This window comes from Triticum aestivum, chromosome 7B (assembly GCF_018294505.1).
Source record: "Triticum aestivum cultivar Chinese Spring chromosome 7B, IWGSC CS RefSeq v2.1, whole genome shotgun sequence".
In the NCBI taxonomy this organism is placed as follows: Eukaryota; Viridiplantae; Streptophyta; class Magnoliopsida; order Poales; family Poaceae; genus Triticum; species Triticum aestivum.
The window spans coordinates 476,544,415-476,552,958 of record NC_057813.1 but is presented as its reverse complement, the minus strand read 5'-3'; the positions used below and the strand labels follow the sequence as shown (position 1 = coordinate 476,552,958).

Sequence of the window (8,544 nt, the reverse complement as noted above, 5' to 3'; positions counted from 1 at the left end):
TACTCATATCATCAAGATCAATCAAGTAGGAAGTAGGGTATTACCTCCATCGAGAGGGCCCGAACCTAGGTAAACATCGTGTCCCACGCCTCCTGTTACCATCAGCCTTAGACGGATAGTTCGGGACTCCCTACCCGAGGTCCGCCGGTTTTGACACCGATAGTCTTCATGAAGATTTGCTTGCCACCATGTAGGCATTTGTTGAGCTGGTCTAGTAGTAGCATGTCGCCACGCAGGTGCCTGCCCAGCTGGTTGGGCTGGCAGCTACATGGGAACGCCGGTGGAGTCTTGGCAGATGCGGGCCTGGCTGCGGCCCCGTAGGTGTGTTCGTCAAGGGCCTTGCCGGGCCCCAGCAAGGGTCTTGCCGTGACATCATGGTCGTCCCCGGCAAGGGTCTTGCCTGGGTTCCCATGGATTTCCTCGGCTAGGATCCCGCTGAGGATCATTGTCTTCTGGTCCTCATCTGTTGTTGTGTGTTTATGATCTTGACAAAGATCTGCATGCCACCGCAGAGGTGACTCCCGAGCCTTGGCTCCAATGTGGTTGTTGGCGGTGTTGGAACCCTCGGGCTCAAGGGTGGCTCGCCCTGCTGGCATCGGGCAAGTTGCCTCGGCAAGGCTCTTGCCAGGGCTGCGGAGGCTGCCCCGACAAGGATCTCGTCGGGGGAGTCCACCTAGCCCTCTTGCTCTTTGTGTTTCTTGGTCTTGGCGTTGCTTTGGTCGTCTTGCGCTCCGGCTTCCCTCCCCCGCCCTGCCGAGTGTGGCCACGGGTGCGGCTTTGACTGCCCGTGCACAAGTAAAGGGGTCAAAAGGAGAGCCCCTACTTTTGTACACCAACAGTCTACAATGTATCTTTATCCTTCTAGACGTTGTTGGGCCTCCAAGAGCAGAGTTTTGTAGGACAGTAGAAAATTTCCCTCAAGTGGATGACCTAAGGTTTATCAATCCATGGGAAATACCTACTGTTGCTGTGCTGCATCATCTCTTCCTCTTTGGGGAAATACCGATGTAGCTTCAAGCCGCATCAATGCCTACGCTTTCCATCATTGTTGCTTTCTCTAAAACTACTACCGTTCCAATCTGCTGCTTTTCTGCATTATTGTTTCTGTTACTATTTTGCCACTACTGCTACCATATTACTTTCCTAATAAATTGTGCCAAGTAAGTTATCTATCCAGATGTGGTTGAATTGACAACTCAACTGTTAAGGCTTATAAATATTCTTTGGTTCTCCATGTGTCGAATCAATAAATTTGGGTTAAAATACTTCCCTCGAAGAATGTTACGATTTCCTGCACTTGTGGGTCATCAAGACTATTTTCTGGTGTCGTTGGCGAGGAACAAAGCTCTATTTATTAAGTTCACTTGGGAGTTATTTGTTTGGTGCAATTTAACTTTCACACAGGAAACTTCAAAGATACTAAGACCAATATCACGCCTTTCAAGACAAGGCAAGGTACAGATTTACCTACTAGATCTACTCTTGATTCACCTACTCTTTTGAGTCAACTTGTGACACCATGCAGACCATACACACACAAGAGAGATGTGGGACCACAATGTGTCAGAGCAAATTAAGGATGGGACCGCCTCTGGTTGTAACCGACAAATGATGCGGGAGCCAAGACCATGGGCATGTGGTGGCTAGGGGTGGCGGCCGACGGTCGTGCTGTAATCAGCCAGGCGATTTAAACCTTTTCCCCATCATGTATGCATGAGGTGGTGAATTATTCAGTCCGAAAAACTTATGTAGAGTTCCCACTCGATGGCATGCGTCAACGAAGTCCTACGACGGGGCTGTGTGGTGGGCGGGTGGGGGGCATCCTTAGAGAGATCCTACTTATTTTTGTTTTGAGGAGCTTAGATTAGGAATTTTTTTTAGTTTTTGCCCCCGACTGTTCATCATTTCCGTTTCACCCCCTTAGTGGTTTGTATCTTGCTCCACCACTAAACAAGTCTATCACCACTTTTGTTTGCGAACGGACAATCGAGGCGCAAGTCCTGGGGCAAATGAGATTTTAGGGGAATAAGGATAGTGGAGGCCGTGTCATCCCTAATTTTCTGATTGGGAGGCCGTTTCATTTTGTCAGTATTTCCATCTTTTGTTTGACAAACATAGGTGCCAGCAATTTTGTTTGACCCACATTTACTTCTACTCACCGCGCACTTGATGGTAGCTAGGTTCAAAGGTACCTTGTTACTAGCAATTAGCAAGCGTGTAGCAAAAAACTCGTAATGGCCAAGCGGCTAGTTTTTCCATGGGCAACTGAGAATAGTTTCGTTTGCTTAATGGACTCGCGTCAGGAGAATATTTCATGGAAACCAACATTTATAGAATACTTCGTGGAAACCACATTTGAAAGTGTTAAAAAACTGAAGAAAAAAAATGAGATGTTAAGAGGGTGATATTTTATTGCCATGCAAAATTCCTAGTTAAAACACATTACAAAATGTGAGCTATGAAAAATACAAATTCAACAATGAAAAGTGACATTATTCAATGCTGATTTTGTGAATTTTATAGCTCACATCATGTAATGTGTCTGAACTTCAAATTTGGCATGACAATAAAACATCATCGTCTTAACATCCCATTTTTTTTGAAACTTCAAAACATCTTTTCTGCGTGGTTTTCACCGATTCCACCGAATGTTGGTTTCCATGTGGTTTTCACCGTGGTTTTCTGGGTGTTGTTCATTAATGGCAATCAACAATTTTAAAATCATCTCAAAAGTACATATCTTTGACAAACTAAAGATCAACACACGAGGTCTTTGAGATGAAGCGATAACCTATCACTAACCATGCGTCCTTGTTTGGGGCTCGCATGACAAACTAAAGATCAACACACAAGGTCTTTGACATGAAGCCATAACCTATCACCAACCAAGCGTGCTTTTTTTGGGGCTCGCGTCCTTGAAGCACTCCATTTGTAAGATAGCACATTTGGTTCGTATATCGAAAATGGCTACACTAATCAGTGTGCTTTCAGTTCCATGCTGCCCACCGGAAGTAGAAGAGTTGGATCCTTTAGCTGCAGGTGGGCGGTGAGGCCATTTCGGAACCCGTGGCTATGGCGAAAGAGAGTGGTTCATGCTAGTCTCTTGTAGCACCTCACCACGTGTCACATGGAGTCGTGTATTTCCATCTACACCAACTACATGGTCGTATTTTGCCACCCCGATAAGTACCACACATGTGACACGAAGCAACTTGGACCAAATGCCCTCATCACCACGGATCACGCCACATCACCGCATGCATGCACAAATGACGAAACTGATGATGTTAGTGGGACTCTATAAGGTTTTTAGTTTTTAAAATGTTTTAACTCTTAAAATAAAAAATCAATTAAAAACCATTTTCATGATTAAATCAGTCGTGACGAGATCTACGAAACTAGATCCCATATTGATATGTTTCGGTGACTTTTTTTAAGGTTAAAAGTTTCCATGTCTATTGCACATCAATTACCATGGAGCTTACACTAAAGTTTCCATAATATGTTTCAACTACTTTTTCTTCTACGTATAAAGTAAATTTTGACTTGTTATAAAAAAGGCAATTAAGAAACTAAACTTGCCATGGTGAATTACTAAAATTTGCCATGATCCATGAAATAATTTTGACATTGTTTATAACTAAAAAGAAATTTGTCATCAATTACTTTAAAACTGCATGGTCAATGACTCAAATTTGCCATGAACTAGAAACTAAAACTGCCATGGTGAATTACTTAAATTTTCCATGATACATGCACTAAAATTTTCCTTGGTTCAAACAAAATAATAGTTTTCATGGTCAAAAGTCTAGAATTGCCATGATGTAAACTAGAATTGCCATGATCTATAAAAAAATTACCATCATGAATTACTAAAAATTGCCACGATCCATGAATTAAATTTGTTGTGGTTAATTACTAAAAACTGCCATGGTCAATTAATAAAATTTGCCATGAAAAGTAGTTGAAGTACAATGGTAGCTTTAAATCTAGAAGAAAAAAAGAGAAGAAACATATCATGGCAACTTTAGTGTACACAGTATGGAAACTTCAGTGCAACATCATATCAACTTTTGTCCCAAAAAAAAGTCATCGAAAACATATCAATATGTGATCTAGTTTTGAAGACCTTATTGAGAAAGATTTAATGATGAAAATGGGTTTTAATCACATTTTATTTAAGAGATAAAACATTTCCAAGTCCGAAAAACCAAAAAGATTCCACTGATGTCATCTATTTGATGTGGCAAAATGGATAGTAATGAAGGCGTTTGGACCATTTTGCTTCGTGCCACACGTGTGGCACTTATCATTTGGGTTAATTAGAACATTGTTTTTCCTTTTATTTAGGGAGGGATCCCAAGAATAAAAGGTGTAAAGCTAAGAGGAGTGATCGCCTCGTTCACCAAATGGCCCCTCGCAGATTCTCAAGTGTTGTCCGTTAACCGTTCACCCACAATCTTAACACCATCTCAGTGTACATATCTTTGGCAGAACAAAAGGTCAACGCACAAGGTGTTGTCACAAAGCCATCGTCCGACCTTTGTGAGCACGCATGAGAGTACAGAGAAAATGAAAATTCTTGTGTGCACTAGAGTAGTACAATGGCGTCACAGGTTGGCCTACTGATCGAGCTCAAGCTGTATAAAAACCATGTTAGGCCGCCACACACACATAATTTTTTTGGCCTTCCATCTATCTATCTATCTATATCTATCTATCTATCTATCTATCTATACCTTCTATCTATCTATCTATCTATATCTATCTATCTATACCTCTACTAATTTCAGACTTCCTAAAAATTACCACGTTAATTAAAAATTATGAGCCGTTCAACTGGTGGGACCGAGTTATTACGGTAGAGATTAACCCATATATTTTTTGCTTAATCGCGTACTTAATTCGGCCAAAAAAAAGTGAAGGCCCACGTTCCTTTCATCATTGCTGTACAAAAAGAAGCCCAACAGGCCTTTCATCCCCGTTGTCTAAAAAAAAGACCTTCATCGGTTGCTAAGAAAAGAAGCCCTCCTCCCGTATCCCTAACCTTGTGACACCTACCATCGCGCCGCCACTTCCCATGGATCGCACCGCCGCTTCCCATGGATCGTGACGCCGCTCTGCTCACCACCGTAGTCGTCACTGCCTATCCCAGCCGTCGTCGCTGCCCACCGCATCCAGCCGCTGTCGCATCTCACCGCCTCCACCGCCTCCTCTCTCTTGGACCAGCATGCTGCGGTGGATGCTTCCGGTCCCGTTGTGGCAACACGGCTGGTCAAGGGAACACGGTGAGGCGGATTGTGTCCCATTCGTTGATCTGCCCCACTTGCTGCTGCTCCTCTCCCATCGACCGTCACGTCAACATTTACTGCGACACACGACGTTCTCCTCTTCTATAATGGTGTCTGTTGTGGCCCAACACTCATCGGACCGCTGAGGCACGGAAGTGCCCGGAGAAGATCGCTCAACGCTTAGCAAATTCCACCGTGTTCTGAATGGCTGCCCGACAAGGTGATTTTCTTCTCTGAAGTTCTCTCATGAAACTTGGGTGGCATGGAGCGGGTGTGCTAGGTGGAGTGCCACTGGATTGTTGTGTTAGTGGGGAGAATCTGCTCTCCTGGAACTTGGGTTTGGCAAGGAATTGTGCCAATACTACTATCCTTTGGCTTTGCAATGGTGATCTATGCAGTTCTGTTTTTCCAAATCATGGTGGTTTAGTTAGTTTGTTAACAGGTGCTTCAGTTAGGACTAATAATCAAGAGTAGTTGACTGGATTGAATTTCGCAAAGGACAATACAATTTTGTTATAATTGGTGATTTAGTTAGTTCATAAAAAATAGTTCATAGGATCAACTGCTATTTAGCTTACTACAGTATAGTTGTGTGGATTGTTGGTGATGAATAATGAGATTTCATGAATAATACCCAATTTGCTTACTGTTGTCCAGTGTACTACAGTTTAGTATGAAGATCTTGACCTTTGTTTGACAAGAAAATGTCTGCTAATTCCCACACGGACTGATTTTCTAGAACCAATTTAGGTTGTGATCATTAGTGCGTCTTCAAAGCTGCTTGACATAACATAACGTTTGATTTTTACTAATCTGAAATCGAGCCTAAGCAATGTTAATTAGACCTTTGAATTCTTAATAAGGAAATTACACAATCTGTTTTTTGTGCCGTAGGATTAGTGTTGTTTGATGATTTTAACTGTCGATGCAGACGCTCTGCCGGATGTTCATCATCAGCGCCGTCATGGGTTCAGGCTCCCGTGGAACTCATGGCATCAACCATATGAACCTGCATGTATTTGATAGTTTGCTTGATCAGTCTTATGCCTTGCACTACAGCTAAGGCTACTACGCAACTTCATTGAGATTTTTTCTATAGGACTTGGATTAATAATCCCCAACAATATGGTCACGCTTCTTATAATTACTTTCAGGTATAAATACATTTGTGATTTTCTGTATGTTGTACTACTAAACTGTGTGCTATACCAAGCATGACATCTGCGCCTTTTCTGATATGCATGCATTTTTCAAGAGAATTTATCTAATATGTAGTATATAGAAAGGTACCTAAAATGTTAGCTTATATTGCCAACTCTTGAAAATATACGGGCCTTTTACTTTTTTTGCCATGAACCATGGGATTTCATGAATAATACCCAATGCATTGCTTACTGTTGTCCAGTGTACTACAGTTTAGTATGAAGAACTTGACCTTTGTTTGACAAGAAAATGTCTGCTAATTCCTACATGGACTGACTTTCGAGAACCAATTTAGGTTGTGATCATTAGTGCATCTTCAAAGCTACTTGACGTAACATAACGTTTGATTTTTACTAATCTGAAATCAAGCCTAAGCAATGTTAAGTAGACCTTTGAATTCTTAATAAGGAAATTACACAATCTGTTCTGTGTGCCGTGGGATTAGTGTTGTTTGAAGAAGTTTTTCTTCTTACCCATCAGGTTGATGATTTTAACTGTCGATGCAGACGCTGTGCCGGATGTTCATCATCGGCCCGAGTCATGGGTTCATGCTCCTGTGGAACTCATGGCATCGACCTTATGAACCTTCATGTATTTGATAGTTTGCTCGATCAGTTTTATGCCTTCCACTACAGCTAAGGCTACTATGCAGCTTCATTGAGATTTTTTCTATATGACTTGGATTAATAATCTCCAACAATACGGTCATGCTTCTTATAATTACTTTCAGGTATAAATACATTTGTGATTTTCTGTATGTTGTACTACTAAACTTGTTGGAAATATGCCCTAGAGGCAATAATAAAAGCATTATTATTATATTTCCTTGTTCATGATAATTGTCTTTTATTCATGCTATAATTGTGTTATCCGGAAATCGTAATACACGTGTGAATACATAGACCACAATACGTCCCTAGTGAGCCTCTAGTTGACTAGCTCATTGGTCAACAGATAGTCATGGTTTCGTGACTATGGACATTAGATGTCATTGACAACGGGATCACGTCATTAGGAGAATGACGTGATGGACAAGACCCAATCCTAAGCATAGCACAAGATCGTGTAGTTCGTTTTGCTAGAGCTTTTCCAATGTCAAGTATCTCTTCCTTAGACCATGAGATTGTGTAACTCCCGGATACCGTAGGAGTGCTTTGGGTGTACCAAACGTCACAACGTAACTGGGTGACTATAAAGGTGCACTACAGGTATCTCCGAAAGTGTCTGTTGGGTTGACATAGATCGAGACTGGGATTTGTCACTCCGTATGACGGAGAGGTATCACTGGGCCCACTCGGTAGTGCATCATCATAATGAGCTCAAAGTGACCAAGTGTTTGGTCACCGGATCATGCATTACGGTACGAGTAAAGTGACTTGCCGGTAACGAGACTGAACGAGGTATTGGGATACCGACGATCGAGTCTCGGGCAAGTAACATACCGATTGACAAAGGGAATTGCATACAGGGTTGATTGAATCCTCGACATAGTGGTTCATCCGATGACATCATCGAGGAGCATGTGGGAGCCAACATGGGTATCCAGATCCCGCTGTTGGTTAATGACCAGAGAGCCGTCTCGGTCATGTCTGTGTGTCTCCCGAACCCGTAGGGTCTACACAATTAAGGTTCGGCGACGCTAGGGTTATTAGGAAGACTTGTATGTGATTACGGAATGTTGTTCGGAGTCCCGGATGAGATCCCAGACGTCACGAGGAGTTCCGGAATGGTCCGGAGGTAAAGATTTATATATGGGAAGTTGTCATGCGGACACCGGAAAGTTTCGGGGGCATATCGGTATTGTACCGGGGCCACCGGAGGGGTTCCGGGGGTCCACCGGGAGGGGCCACCCCTCTCGGGGGGGCCACATGGGCCGCATGGGGCAGGAGCCAGCCCCTGGAGGGCTGGGCGCCCCCCCACCCCTTGGGCCCATGCGCCTAGGGTTGGGGGGGGGGAACCCTAGAGGGGGCATCCCCCTTGCTTGGGGGCAAGCCCCCCTCCCTGGCCGCCGCCCCCCCCTCTAGATCTCATCTAGAGGGGCCGGCCCCCT

The 8,544-nt window shown here is 43.4% G+C and overlaps 1 long non-coding RNA gene across 2 annotated transcripts; it reads left to right on the top strand.

Annotated features, from left to right (window-relative positions):
- Window positions 1–5,034: 5,034 nt before the first annotated feature.
- Window positions 5,035–7,315, top strand: LOC123161629 (uncharacterized). 2 transcript variants are annotated; one of them, XR_006480773.1, is made up of 3 exons: window positions 5,035–5,511; window positions 6,223–6,445; window positions 7,001–7,315. It is a non-coding gene; the product is annotated as an uncharacterized lncRNA (long non-coding RNA). The 2 variants fall into 2 exon arrangements; XR_006480772.1 differs by having other exon boundaries at window positions 6,223–7,315.
- The last annotated feature ends 1,229 nt before the right edge of the window (window positions 7,316–8,544 follow it).